Genomic DNA, 15,693 nt, shown 5'->3' with positions numbered 1-15,693 from the left:
TAGAAAACACCCTTATCATCTCTAACACAGATGATTAATCTATTATTCCCACGATTTATTTCTCTTAAACGAATGGACTCTTCAATCAGACGTAAGCAGCTTTATTGTGAAATCTTCTAGTTGAAAACATAAATTCTTAGCTGTAGTTTCTGCTATGGATAATTATGCAATTATCTTTTTGGATCTAGTGCATATGGTTTCATTTTATATCTATTTTTTTTCTTTTTTGGAGTGTGGCTTTTGGCAGGCTTGTAAAAGATATGACTCAACTACTTGTCAGCACAACTTTTGTGAGGGAAAAAATAATTGAGTAGGAAGCAAGCCTGTCTCAGAAATGAAACCATAATTGATTACTAATTACTGAAATATTGTGTCTAAAGTGGAGTTAGCAAGAGACTGTTTTCTAAGTCTCCTGGCAATTAGCAAACATGTCTGAAAAACCCTCAAGATGCCCTAAGGGGTGATAGAGTGGTGAAGAATGATTTTTTTGAACCCTCTGTGGAAGAGAAATTCAAAACTATTTTCTAGTTTGATTTTGGTTATCCTGATTTGGGAATTCTCTTCTCCCTCCCCAGCTTACATCTTATAGAACATTTTTGACCCGTTGTTCTTCAGTGACAATTTAGACAAGAAAAAAATGGAAATGATTGGAATAGAACAGTAGTCTGAAACCAAGGTGGACTACTCTTTAGAAAAGCAAAACCGCCAAACTAACTCTGTTCCCCTTTTCAAAGCCCTACTCAGAACTCACCTCCCCCGAGAGGCCTTCCCAGACTGAGCTTCCCCTTTTCCCTCTGCTCCCTCTGCTGCCACTCTGCCCCCCTTCCCCCCCCTTCACTTCCCCTCAGCTAAGCCCCCTTTCCTCAGCCCTCTGCTCCTTGGGATATATTTTATTAACCTATTTATTTTGCTAATGAGGTGTCCATCCCCTTGATTCAATTTATAGTGATGATGTTGTCTTGTTTTTGTCCGTCCGTCTCCCCCGATTAGACTGTGAGCCCGTCATTAGGCAGGGGTTGTCTCTATCTGTTGCCGAATTGTACATTCCAAGCACTTAGTACAGTGCTCTGCACATAGTAAGCGCTCAATAAATACTATTGAATGAATGTATGAAAAGATTAACCCCTTGAGACTAGAGGTTTTTACTCTACTGCTCACCCAGGCTCTCGTTTGTTGAATGGCAAAATGGTGTGTTTTCAGCGGGGCCTTCATACAGGCTGAGCGCTGCTGGTATTTGCCTGGGGATTTTCTCAGTGGGAGCTTGGTAAGACACACTTGATGGTAGATTTGAGCCAGAAATGCATATATGCAATTTACCCTCTGGTCTTTTAGGCTCCCTGGAGGATCCAGCTCATATTTAATCGAGATCCCAGGATAGCTTATTAGACTTCCAAGTTATATGTATTTTAACACATTCCACGTTTCGCAAGGAAGGTTCACTAATTCCACAGAACATGAGAAAAGTAGATTTCACAAATTGTTCCTGCCATTCAGAAAGATGCAAAATTTACGATAGGGAAGGAGGTCATATTTGGGGAAATCAGCTACCTTTTCTAACTTGGGAGTATTTGGTAGAATTAGTGGATATGATCTCTGTCCTCAGGAAGCTTGCAGTTTAGAGGGAGTGACTGACACTAGAAGAAACTGTAGGTAGAGGAAATTAATAGAGTACAAGCACACGTACATAAGTGCTGCCCTGCTTTTCATGCTAAAGGGAACTTTAAATTTTCAATTTACTCCATTTCTCTGCCACTTAATGGACAGCCAATAAAAGCCTTGACTGACTGTCACGCTATTTGTAATGATTTTTCAGAGCACTTTTTAAAAAATTATTATTTATAAAAGTGAATTCTCACTAATATGCCTCCAGCACATGGATGCAATTAGCAAACATTAATATGAATCTTCATGACCTGATCATCTCTTTAAAGAAGTCTCCATGACCGCAAATTCCTGTCATTCATTAATTCATTTAATAGTATTTATTGAGCGCTTACTATGTGCAGAGCACTGTATTAAGTGCTTTGAATGTACAAATTGGCAACAGATAGAGACAGTCCCTGCCCTTTGACGGGCTTACAGTCTAATCGGAGGAGACAGGCAGACAAGAACAATGGCAATAAATAGAGTCAAGGGGAAGAACATATAAAAACAATGGCAAATGAGTAGAATCAGGGTGATGTACATCTCATTAAACAAAATAAATAGGGTGATGACGATACAGTTGAGTGGACGAGTACAGTGGTGAGGGGGTGGGATGGGAGAGGAGGAGGAGGAGAGGGAAAGCTGGGAGAAGAGGTTTTAGCTGTGGAGAGGTGAAGGGGAGGTAGAGGGAGCAGAGGGAAAAAAGGGGGGAGCTCCGTCTGGGAAGGCCTCTTGGAGGAAGTGAGCTTTAATTAGGGATTTGAAGAGGGGAAGAGAATTAGTTTGGTGGAGGTGAGGAGGGAAGGCATTCCGGGACCGCAGGAGGACGTGGCCCAGGGTTCGACGGTGGGATAGGCGAGACTGAGGGACAGTGAGGAGGTGGGCGGCAAAGGAGCGGAGCGTGTGGGGTGGGCAGTAGAAAGAGAAAAGGGAAGAGAGGTAGGAAGGGGCAAGATGATGGAGAGCCTTGAAGCCTAGAGTGAGGAGTTTTTGTTTTGAGCGGAGGTTGATAGGCAACCACTGGAGGTGTTTAAGAAGGGGAGTGACATGTCCAGAACGTTTCTGCAGGAAGATGAGCAGGGCAGCGGAGTGAAGAATAGACTGGAGCGGGGCGAGAGAGGAGGAAGGGAGGGAGCCTGTCCCTCAGGCGAAACGCTGAGTGAAAAGATGGACCATGCAGTGGATATCGAAAGTCAACAGTTGGTAAAGTCTAACACCAGAAGCTTAAACTAGAAACTCTTTGACCATATAAAAGTTCAAGTATTATGGCGGAGTGGAAATACTGCGGCTGGTCCCATCCAGAGATCATCCCAGAAGATCCCCAGCCTAACTGAAGGCTCACCTCCTCCTGGAGGCTTTCCCAGACTGAGCCCCTCTTTTCCTCTGCTCCTCCTCCCCTCCCCATTGTCCCGACTCCCTCCCTCTGCTTTACCCCCCCCCCCACGCCCCATAGCACTTGGGTACATATTTATTATTCTATTTATTTTATCAAAGATATGTAGATATCTATAATTCTATGTATTTATTTTGAAACTATTGATGCCTTTCCACTTGTTTTGTTTTGTTGTCTTTCTCCCCCTTCTAGATCGTGAGCCCATTCCTGGGTAAGGGTTGTCCCTATCTGTTGCCAAATTGTACTTTCCAAGCACCTAGTATAGTGTTCTGCATATAGTAAGCGCTCAATAAATACGATTGAATGAATGAATCCAACTGACACTGTACCTCCGCCTTCTCTCTCCAACATGGCAGGATGAGCACATGGCAGCAGGATAAATCATTCATTTTGTTCATCCACTTATATTTATTGAGCACTTAGTATGTGTAGAGCACTGTACTATGCACTTGGAAAGTATAATGCAGCAATAAAGACAATCCTTGCTCACATTGGGTTCCAGTCTAGAGATGGGGAGACAGACATCAATACAAGTAAACAGGCATCGATATTAAATAGAATTACATATACATTATTTATACATAATAGACACATTTCCTGCCCCCAACAAGCTTACAGTCTAGAGGGATAATTAGATAATTAGGTTAGACACAATCCCCATCTCACATGAGGCTCGCAATCGAAGAAGGAGAGAGAAAAATTATTTAATTTGCATTTTACAGCTAAGGAAACTGAGGCACAGAGAGCTTAAATACTTGCCAAAGGTCAGCCAGCAGGCAAATCGCAGAGCCAGGATTAGAACATGGTTTTAGGACCTCATACTTCATACATGGATAACTGGACAGAATTGATAACTGTTTGACTTTTTGTCTCTGTCTTAACTTCCAGCTAACTAGCTGCAAGAACTGAAGACTTGGGTTTAGTGATTAGCCCATGCGCTCTTACGTTAGTGGGGCACCGTGTATGTTCAGTTGTAGATTTTCTTGGCTCGCCCATTCAGATGTAACCTGGGTTACAGCTGACCCCTGATACATTTGATCTGTGGAAACAGCCAGGAGAGTTTTACACTTTAGCCTGAGTTACACCCACCCCGTGATACAACCAGCCAAGGGATTCTAACCTTACCTCAGCTCAAAATCCAACCACCCTGATGTTTCAGCTGAGGACCTCGGGCAAGGAAATCTCTTCCTCTGAGCTGAGATGGAGCAATCGAGTATGAATATATCATGGGGTATATCTGTGTATGGTAATTCTAACATTTTCTAACATAATCAAAGCTATTATCGAAGATTTATCCTTCAGGTTGGTGTTGATAGATGTTGGAAAATTGTAATTGTTGTGAATATCACACAGGGAGGTAATAGATGTTTCGACAGAAAGAGGAGAAGGGCTTGAGAGGGAGAATTGGGGGCAGAGCTGGGCCCAAGGCTACAGAACAGGATCCAACATGAAAATAGGCAGACACACACCACACCCATGCACACCCTCACACACAGAGACACACGCACACTCACTTCCATTGCTCTTACATATGGTAAAGTCCCTGGATCTTGTTAATTCGGGACACTGTGTTAACCCTGGGGTCCCAGGAAAATGGGGAAGCCACACTATAGGAAACCAAGGCAAAAGTTCCCACAGATTCTCAACATCCCCTCTCCATTTTGGTTCACAGACCTGGCACGTTTTTCAATTCCCTCAAATCTGCGGAGGGAAACCACATAGAGGCACCAAAAATCTGGGAAGGGGAGAATCTCTTCAGAGGAAACTGTTTATCTGCTGTGTGATCTCAGGCAAGTGGTTTGACTTTTCTGTGCCTCAATCTCTTCATCTGTACAGTGGGGATTTAATTCTCCCTCCCTCCTACCTAGACTGTGAGCCCATGTTTCCAACCCAATTATCTTGTATTTTCCCTTCACTTAGTACAACACCTGGCATACAGTCAGTCCTTTATAAATACCATGATTATTAAAAATGCTTACTGCTCTTCTAAGCCCTAACCCGAGATCTTTGGGATTCTTTTCCCTAGACACTGACGTGTTCATGACTATTTCAGGAGTTGGAAGCATTCTCAGCTTTTCTCAAACCCCTGTTTTCTTTTTAAAACGTTAGAGAATGAAGTCTGCTAATGTTCGTTAAATTTTTTAAAACCGAATATCATAAAACTGTGATTATAACAAAGGCTGAGTAAACATTTACCCAGCTAACAACCAGTTGTAACCATCTAAATAGTGAGAATTACATTCCCAAACATTAACGTCCAGAATCACTGAGAGTATCTCTTCTATAGCTGCCTAAATCGGAAACATTTGGAGCTTGAACTTGAAAAGATCACAACCCAATGGAATGCCTGTAATCATCTTATCTGCTTTCTTCATGCGAGCTACAAAAGTCACATTGTAATTGTTCCTAGAGAAATGAATCTTTTGTGAAAGAATAACATATCTTTTTAATTAATAATGTTTCTCTGAATGGATAGAATCATCATATTGTCATATGGTGGGAAATTAACGGTGACCAATCTGGTGGTTTGTGACCAGAGCCAATAATAATCAAACCACTAGCCCATCCTGGTGATAAGCATATCAAGATCTCCAGTCAGCTAAAAGTCAATGAAACGTATTAGAAGAGAGCTGCCTGTCTTGCTAAAATTGTTTGTGGCTCATCTCCATCTTGCAGAATTCAGTGATTTCTCACTGTGAAAAAGGTAAAAATTGAAAGTGCGGTGGAGATTAAAAAGTATTTTTTAGAAAGATACTCGGTAAGATGCTTCGCATTAGTTATTCCTTCACTATTTGCTGCCAAAAAAATTTTAACCAAGGCGATAAAATGACTTTAACAAAATCTCTAATCATTTTCTTATATTCTTATTTTGCAGTCATTTTTATTTAAAAAATCATCAGTCAGTTTTTTATTCTGCTAGTTAAGAAACTGCATTTTCTAAGGTTAACTAATTAGTAGCATGGGTGCATGGTAATTTTTAGTTTTGTTTTTTTTTCTGATGGCAACATTTCAGGAAGTAAAGTATATTTGAGAACAGTGCAAACTCTAGGTCCAAAGGCTGTTACAAGCTTGGTGGTAAGGAATGTGGAAAGTAATTTAATACTCAAAAATAAGTAATTAGGAACCAGTCTTCCTTTTTTTCCAAAAAAAATGGCATTTTTTAGGCACTTACTATGAGCCAGGCATTGTACTAAGTAGTGGGAGGTAGATTTCAAAATAGCCAGCTTGGACAATGACCCTGTCCCACATAGGGTTCACAGTTTTAATCCCCATTTTACAGATGAGGGAATGGAGGTGCAGAGAAGTGATGTGACTTGCCCAAGGTCACACAGCTGACAAGCGGTGGAGTCAGGAATAGAATCCGTGATCCGCTGACTCCCACGCTTGGGGTCTATCCGCTACTCCAACTAATGGAAGTGGTAGGAATAAATGTCGGGGCACTTGTAGCATGGGATATTACAGAGTATCAGTCTTTTGGGCAGAAGCAATATTAACAACAGAGCTTCCTGCCTCTGCTGGGTCGTTCCTTGCTGGGCAATTTGAGAAGAGAACACTGGCTAACCCAGCAAGAAGAGCGGCTATAGCTGGAACGGACGAGAGCTTTCGCGGCACTTTAAGGAATCTGGTGTTTATATCTCTGCTGGAAGTCCTCCCCCGTTCCGACTGTAGGCCCGTCATTGGGTGGGGATTGTCTCTGTCTATTCCAAGCGCTTAGTACAGTGTTCTGCACATAGTAAGTGCTCAATAAATACCATTGAGTGAATGAATCCTGTAAGACCGTACCATCTCCCTCTCCCCCGACCCTTATTCCCACAACCGCCCTCTACTTCCAGGGTCAGCGGAAACAGCGGGAGACATTGATCTTCCCACCAACTCTCGCTTCTTCTGTTGCTGCTGATCTACTCCCGTAGCCCCGGTTCGGAGGAGGATTCTGCTGTGGGTGAGGAAATATAGGGTGGTTATCCTTCTGGCGATACCCCTTGGGTAAAGGAAGACTCTCTCAGATGTCAAATTGGTCTATTGTGGTTCTGCGAATAAATAACAGTTTTGTCTATCTTTTTGTCACTTCAAAGGGAATTCTAGAAACAGTGGTAAGCTATGGAAAGCACTATTAGGTAGACTGGATTGCAGTCAGACTACAGCTCACTAGTTTGGAGTTTAAATCTGGATTTCCTCAATCAATCAATCGATTATATTTACTGAGCATTTACTGCGTACAGAACTCTCTACTAAGTGCTTGCAATATAACAGAGTTGCTAGACATAATAATGTTGGTATTTGTTAAGTGCTTACTATGTTCCGAGCACTGTTCTAAGCGCCGGGGTAGACATAGGGGGATCGGGTTGTCCCACGTGAGGCTCACAGTCTTAATCCCCATTTTACAGATGAGGGAACTGAGGCCCAGAGAAGTGAAGTGACTCGCCCACAGTCACACAGCCGACAAGTGGCAGAGCTGGGATTCGAACTCATGAGCCCTGACTCCAAAGCCCGTGCTCTTTCCACTGAGCCACGCTGCTTCGACATGTTCCCTGTCCACAACAAGTTTATAGTCTACCGAGGGAGACATTAATATAAGTAAAGAAATTATGGATATGTACTTAAGGGCTGTAGGAGGAGTGAATAAAGAAGGCAAACCCAAGTTTGAGGGTGGCTCACAAGGAATCGAGACAAAAGGAAATGGGGACTTAGTCCCCATTGGGGACTCTTGGAGGAGATGTCCCTTCAGTAAGGCTTTGAAAGGGGGGAGATTCGAAGGTCTGACAGATATGAAGAGGGAGGCTGTTCTAGGCCCGAGACAGGAAGCGGATGAGGGCTTGGCGGAAAGACAGGTGAGATGGCGGTACAGTGAGGAGGTTGGCATCAGGGGAACAAAGGGTGTGGGCTGAGTTATGGTAGGAAAGCAGCAAGTTAAGGTAGGAGGGGGCGAGGCGACTGAGTGCTTTCGAGCAGCTTCTCCCAGAGTGTTACATGACTTTGGCCAAATTCCTTTAATTTGAGCTCACTCTTGGTGCTGAAATTTCAAGCCTACCATATCGTGATCTTACCACTGGCGTGAGGTTTCCACGAGAGAAATGTTAAAGATAAAGAAGAGAAAAATTTCCAAATTGCAGTTTTGTCGGTAAGACAAGGGAAGGTGGAGACCTGGATTGAGAAACTGCTATTTTCTTTCCATCTGCCACTCACTAACACCCTCAGAAGTGGGTGATATCTAGGCAGAAGTATTGGAAAATGAATGAAAAAAAGTCTGTGTTTTCATTTTGTCTAGCCTCATCCTCTGAATTTTTTCTCTTTGTCTCTCTGTGTCTCTCTCCTAATAGTACCACTAAAAACAATGATCGTGATACTTGTTAAGTGCTTACTCTGTGCCAAGCATTATGCTAAGAGCTTTGGCAGATATAATACAATCACATCATGGATGGAGTGGAGTGGGATCCTGAAGACCCAGATTCCAATCTCAGCAGCTCCATTTGGCTGCTGTGTAACCTTGGGGGAGTCACTTAGCTTGTGTGTGCCTCAGTTTCCTCATCGGTAAATTGGGGATTAAATACTACTTAAACTGTGAGCCCTGTATGGGACAGAGACCATGTCCAACCTTGATTATCTATACCTCTCCCGGTATTTAGTACAATGCTTGGCACTTAACACCTTAATTAATTACATCAGACACAGTCCGTGATCCACAGGGGGTTCACAGTCTAAGTGATAAGTAGAAGAGACATTTTACCCCCATTTAACAGATGAGGAATCTTAGACACAAAAATGTTAAATGATCTTGCTTAAGGACATAGAGCAGTTGCATAGTAGAGCTGGCTGGAATTAGAACTCAGGTCTCCAATCTCTTTCCCTCTCCCTCTTGTTTATTTCTCTTTCTCGTCCCTACTTTTACTTCCTTAAGTTGATCTTCCACTTCCCTCCTGCCTGTCCACTATTAAGTGAGTTTATCAACTGAATGGAGGGATGCAGAATTTAAAGGCAATTAGTGAATTACGCATGGAGATGAGGAAAAGGGAATGGAGGAATGTCATTATTTTTGCATTCTTGTGCATGAGATTTTAAGGAAGCCATCTTAGAGCTAGTGTTGACTTGATATAGGATCATTTCAGAAAATTCTTATTTTCATACCTTCCATAGTATGTATTATATGAATATTGTCTCTGTTACTGAATTGCACTTTCCAAACGCTTAGTAGGGTTTCTGCACACAGTACGCTCTCAATAAATTCAATTGAATGAATGAATGAATATTTTGCCTGTCATATTTGCCTTTCAAATATTTGCATTGTGTGTACCCTTATAAGTTTGGCAACACAGAGAGGGCTTTTGTGACATTATTTCAGAAATATTTTCAGATAAGTAGATCTACCCACTTGGTAATTGATTTGTACTTATTTTCCATGGACTTTGATGATTTAGTGTTATGCCTAATTTCCGTAGCTACAAATTAAATGGTCTCTGGTAGTTAGCAGACTGCCTGACTGCTATTTGTCCATGGCCTTTAAAAAGTGATCAAAGTATTTCTATTGTAGCAATTGAAAGAAGAATTAATGCATTTTCTCCTTCTTGAGAATTTTCAGAATCAGAGAAATATGAAGTAAAAATGTTTTAATAAAACAGATGCACTTCCTTTTCTTTTACCATCATTCTAATAATCTATCCCATTTTTGGAGTAGCCACGGGGTTCCTTGTTACAGAAAATCCAGTTAATCCCTAAAGACTCCTTAGTGACCTGCCCTTCCCACCATCGCTGCTTCCTGGAGAGTCATGTTAGAGTTTAGCTAACGTTCTCATTCCCCGAGGCCAAAATGCCCTCCTCCAGTGCCTGCTCCCACTAAGAAAAAATGCCAATGGGATTCTATGGGAGCCCTCAACTGCTTGAAGCCCAACCTCAAAGTAACAAAGTTCATTCCAGTTCTTAATAAGAGCAGCCGGCATTATTTTCTTACTTCATAGGAAATTAAAATGTGTTTCTATTGACTTTTAAAAGACATGCCTTCATTATTATGAAAAATAATATCTTTTTATTGTCATTATATTGTTCTATGCTTTCTACTGGAGCCTACCATGCTGTTCAGACAAGTACATTGTTTTCCTTACAGGAGGTTAATGAATGGCATTGCCAGGGCAGGAAAACATTATTTGTCCTGACAAGAAATAAATAATTGCTCAGTAGTAAAGCAATGTGTTCTGTACTTAATGAAATAATGAGTTGAATCTCATCACTGATCCTTTCTTCCCCCAAACGTTAGTTCTTCAAAGGCCCATCTTGTCTACCCATTCCAATTCAGATTCAGGATTTGAACCCTTCCACTGCTCAAAAGAGCCTGATCCTGTCACATTTTCCAGGAAACTCTCTGACAGTGGATGTGATATTAAGTGTTATATTAGAACCTCAAATGGTGAATTTCCCCATGTGGCAGAGCTCTCACGTATATTGTGGCTCTCCCAACAGAAGGAGGGGGTTGTCTGAAAACGTTATTGCACTTCAACTTAAAATTTGATTTCTAGTGCCATGGTTCTTGGATATGGAAATCTAGAACTTGAGAACTAAAATCCTGCCACACACTTCCTTTCCACATTTACGAATCAACTGTCAAAGGGGGATTGAGACTGTCAGCCCTTTGTCGGAAAGGGATTGTGTCCAAACCGATTTGCTTGTATCCACCCCAACGCTTAGTACAATGCCTTGTTTGGTGTCTGCTGGATGAATTCATTCATTCATTCATAATTATTGAGCACTTACTGGGTGCAAAGCACTGTACTAAGCACTTGGAATGTACAATTTGGCGAAACACAAGAGACTATCCCTGCCCAACAATGGGCTCACAGTCTAAAATTCCTTCTGGACTTCACAAGAAGCTTTAACTTTTTGTAAGTATTCTCCAGGATTTGGCAACTTAGAATGCTTGATATAGTATCTTTGTGCTCTTGTTGCTGGGCATAGCTGGTCTTAATAAAGTAAATGTTTTATTTGTTAGTGTATAATTGACAGTTAATATACATTAGGGTGAGAAGGTATTAATGTGAGGTTATTTTACTGGGCCTGTATCTCCCACAGAGAAAAGCAGGCTTCTGTTTGGTCCAATCTATTTACACTGGTTATGTTTGAGGACCCAACAAGGAATCTGGAAGCTGGTTACGGACTGAAATTCTGATCCTGTGGTGAATTCTGCCAATTCAGCAAGCTGAGCATGTCATGGAGTAATTAGTACAGAAGAACACAAGCATAAGAGGTTTTGCAGATGATTCTAAACTGCTTCTCAGTTAGCAAAGCACTGGCATTTGGACCGGCAATCCCTCCGAAGAAGACCGAGGTTATGTAATAACCCACATCTTGAGGGTCCCGTACGTGAAGGAGGCTCTCTATCAGCTACGCAGAGTTGTGCTGTCCCCAGATTTCTGTTTCCACGTTCATCCAAATTATTTGACAAGCAGATAGGAAACATAATCCGGAAAAACCAATTATCCTCTGGGAGACTTAAAGACGCCCGCGGTGGTAAAGTGCCATCAAAATTCAAACCAAACTGAGATAATGGTGCAATTATGATGTCCATCTTGTTTTATGACTGTGATGCCCAGCTCTCACCTATGTACCTCATGTGACTTCTAGAGCACTTCCAACCATGTCACCTCTGCGCAATACATTACGTTAATGGAAAGACTGAATTGCAAGTGATGAGTTACTGGAATTCATTGCGATCACCAATGCTGAAATGATGGCGTGCTGAACAGAGCATGGATCTGAGAGACAGAAGAGCTCAGTTAATCAACTGATGGTATTTAGCGAATGCTTACTGTGTGCAGAGCGCTATTCTAAGCCCTTGGGAGAGGTCATTAAAAGAATTGTACAATAAACTCCCTGTATGCAAGGAGCTTGTAGTCAAAAAGGGAAGACAGACATGAAATAATCTGTAGATATGGGTCATAAATGTTGTAGGGCTAAGGGTGAATAGCAAGTATTAGAAATCTGAGTGTTGTGTCACTTACCTGCTATGTGACCTTGGGCAAGTCCTGTAATTTATCTGTGCCTCAGTTTCCTTACCCATAAAATCAGTAGTTGAAACCGGTTCTCCTTCCTTCTTGATCTGTGAGACCCATGTGGGAAAGAGACCATGTCTGACTTGATTTTCTTCTGTCTATCCGAGAGCTTAGCACAGTGCTTGGCACATAGTAAGTGCTTGACAAATATTATTATTGTTGTTATCATCATCACCACACTGTACCCTGGCTAAGAAGAGTACGGGAAAGGAATGGAATGCCAGAGGATTCCCAAACACCTGCTCAACTGTAACCGTGCACAAGGAAGACAGAATGAATGTTGTTTTACCATGAAGCAAAACCTCACATGATGTGGTAATCCAGTGACCAGCTAGGAGACAGCAGCACATTCAGGAATGGGCTAACTGGATGGAGTACCATCTTCCCGGAGAAGAATCCATTAGATCGTCAGATCTCTGAAGGACAGGCCGGTGTCTTTTAATTTTATCATGCTATCCAAAGAGCTGATAAAATGCCTTGTACTGCTCAGTGCTATCGATCGATATTCAGAAAGTTAGTGACCCCACGAGAAGAAACTAAAACTGCATGCACATGAGGCAAAAAGGTTTGTCAAAAACCAATATGTTGTTCCAGCCACGCTCACATATAAGCAATTGAACCTGGAGGATTTAAGGATGGGTAGAATGATACGTGTGATTTAGCCTGGATAGATTGATTGATGGATGAAAGAGCAAAGCTCTAAGAATCAGGAGCCTTGGGTTCTAATCCCAGTTCTGCATGCTGGGGCTAAGCCATGGGGGGTGAAAATGTGTGTCCAAATGGTGAATTGGGCATTCTGTGAGGTGAATAGGCCAGGAGGTATCCTGAAAAATAGCTGGCTAATGTGGATGGTGAAGACCAGAGTGTCTACAGTGGAAAACCGCTTGTTGGGTTAAAAAGCTATGACACAGAATAATAATAATAATGTTAGTATTTGTTAAGTGCTTACTATGTGCAGAGCACTGTTCTAAGCGCTAGGAGAGACACAGAGTCATCAGGTTGTCCCACTTGAGGCTCACAGTTAGTCCCCATTTTACAGATGAGGTAACTGAGGCACAGAGAAGTTAAATGACTTGTCCACAGTCACACAGCTGACATGTGGCAGAGCCGGGAGTCAAACCCATGACCTCTGACTCCGAAGCCCAGGCTCTTTCCACTGAGCCACGCTGCTTCCCAATATAGGCACTGGAATAGGCACTGGACTATTATCACTTTAGTCAAAATGGGTCTCATTTTCACTCTGGCCTGCCTACTTGCTTATCACCCTCCCTGCCCCAGGAAGAACACAGCTGTCGGGAATAAGGTGTGAGTGTGCAGGCACAAATCCCTCGAGTTATCATCACTTCTTTCGCTAGGCACTTGCTTCTGATGTTCGAGGGCCAAGGCTCATCCATCTTGCTTGATAATATTCTCTTAATAGATATGTAATACTCTGTGAAGTCATATGAGATACTCAAGTTGTTAATGGATCATGTGAGTGAATCAGTTTTGTATTTCCTTCATGTTCGCTACCAAGAAATAGTGAAAAATTCAATAATTTCCATGGATTTACTAATGCTATCTGCTGCTGAATCTATCTTTTCCGACAATATATTCTTCGAAAGTACTTGATTGTGTAAGGAGAAAGAAAAATAAAGTCTGGAACATGAGAAAAGATCCTGGTTTTCCTTAAGTACAAACTGTTAAGCGGGGGAAGAGATTCAATAACTCATGAAAAAAACCACCATACTCAATGAGCTTTTCCGGCTGTTTTAAGTTAGGGTGTGATATACAAACTACGAATATTAGGACCCTCATAAAGCAGTTATGTAAACAACATCTGATCTCATCCCTTTGAAGTGCGACAAACAAACATAATTCATTTGATGCCAAATATAAATATGAAACCAGATTCGACCCTGGAGAAGCAACCTAAAACACATGCTTTTCCAAGACAAATATACCGCGTTTCTGTAAAGTAATTGATCTTCCCCAGAGAATACTTTCCATTTTATGGAAACACATAAACACTTTTCCTAAAAAAATAATAAAATAAGGAACAAAAGGACAATGAGTATGTGGAATGGAAAGCAGTGTTGCAGTCTGTTTCCCCCTCATCAGTGTAAGCTCGCTGTGGGCAGGGAACAAGTCTAATGACTCTGTTGCATCGTACTCTCCCAAGCGCTTAGTTCAGTGACCTGCACACAGTAAATGTTCAATAGATACCATTGTTGAGGAGAGCAGGGCTAGCGACATTATCGTCCATTATTTATAATGGAGAAGCAGCGTTGTAGCTTCTTCCCCCTTTTATTTATGGAATCAGTAATATTTATTGAGCGCTTACTATGTGTGGAGCACTTTACTAATGCTTGGGGGGGGTTACAATACGACATTAGTCGGACACATTCCCTGCCCACACCGAGCTTACAGCTAGAAAGGGGGAGACAGACATTAGTATAAATAAATAAATTACAGAGATGTACATCAGTGCTGTGGGGCTGGGAGAGAGGAAGAACAAAGGGAGAAAGTCAGGGTGATGCAGAAGTGAGTGGGAAACGAGGAAAGGGGGCTTAATCAGGGAAGGTCTCTTGAAGGAGATGTTCTTTCAGTGAGACTTTGAAGGGGGTGAGACTAAATGTCTGTTGGATTTGAGGAGAGAGCACGTTCCAGGCCAGAGGCAGGGTGTAGGTGAGGGGCTCAGCGGCAAGATTGATAAACAGCGTGGCTCAGTGGAAAGAGCCCGGGCTTGGGAGTCAGACAGAATGGGTTAGAATCCCGACTCTGCCACTTGTCAGCTGTGTGACTGTGAGCGAGTCATTTAACTTCTCTGGGCTTCAGTTACCTCATCTTTAAAATGGGGATTAAGACTGTGAGCCTCATGTGGGACAACCTGATTACCCTGTATCTACCCCAGTGCTTAGAACAGTGCTCTGCACCTAGTAAGCACTTAACAAATGCCAACATTATTATTGTAAGAATGAGTCACAGTTAGCATTAGAGGAGTGAAGAGTGAGGGCTGGGAGAGATCAGGGCTGGAGATGTAGATTTCGATATCACCTGCATAGAGGTTGTAGTTGAAGCCATGGGAGTGAATGACTGTAAGCTTGTTGAGGCCAGGGAATGTGGCTGTTGTATTGTTATATTGTCCTCTCCCAAATGCTTAGGGCAGTGGTCTGCATACAGTTGGCACTCAATAAATCATTTGATTGATTGATTGACAATGGAAATACAATTCTTCTTCCCATCCTGAATCTTTCCTGCTCTCTCAGCAATTGGGAATAATGCTTTCAATGTAATCTCTGAGAGACTCCAGTCAATAAAAATGTACTAAGAGACTTAGTCTCTCTGTTCTCTAATGTCATTCACCTTTCTAAAGGCTATTCATTTTTCTCCCACCAGTTTTCACTTAGCGGGCAGTGAGATGTCAATGGAAAAAGTCCCTCTCCCTCCCTCCTCCCACTGTAAAAATTTCACCAAAGGACTTGTATATTACTTTGAGCTGACATATGATGAATTCCAGACAAAAAGCAGAGAATACTTACCACATTCTTCATATCTCTTTATCTATCTTCATACCTGATTATCGAAATTGAACGAAATATCAATTTTCTGATGATTGATCACAGTTCATTGTTTTACGTT

Source organism: Ornithorhynchus anatinus, chromosome 4 (genome assembly GCF_004115215.2).
Source record: "Ornithorhynchus anatinus isolate Pmale09 chromosome 4, mOrnAna1.pri.v4, whole genome shotgun sequence".
Classification (NCBI taxonomy): domain Eukaryota; kingdom Metazoa; phylum Chordata; class Mammalia; order Monotremata; family Ornithorhynchidae; genus Ornithorhynchus; species Ornithorhynchus anatinus.
Note: the sequence above shows the minus strand (reverse complement) of the source record.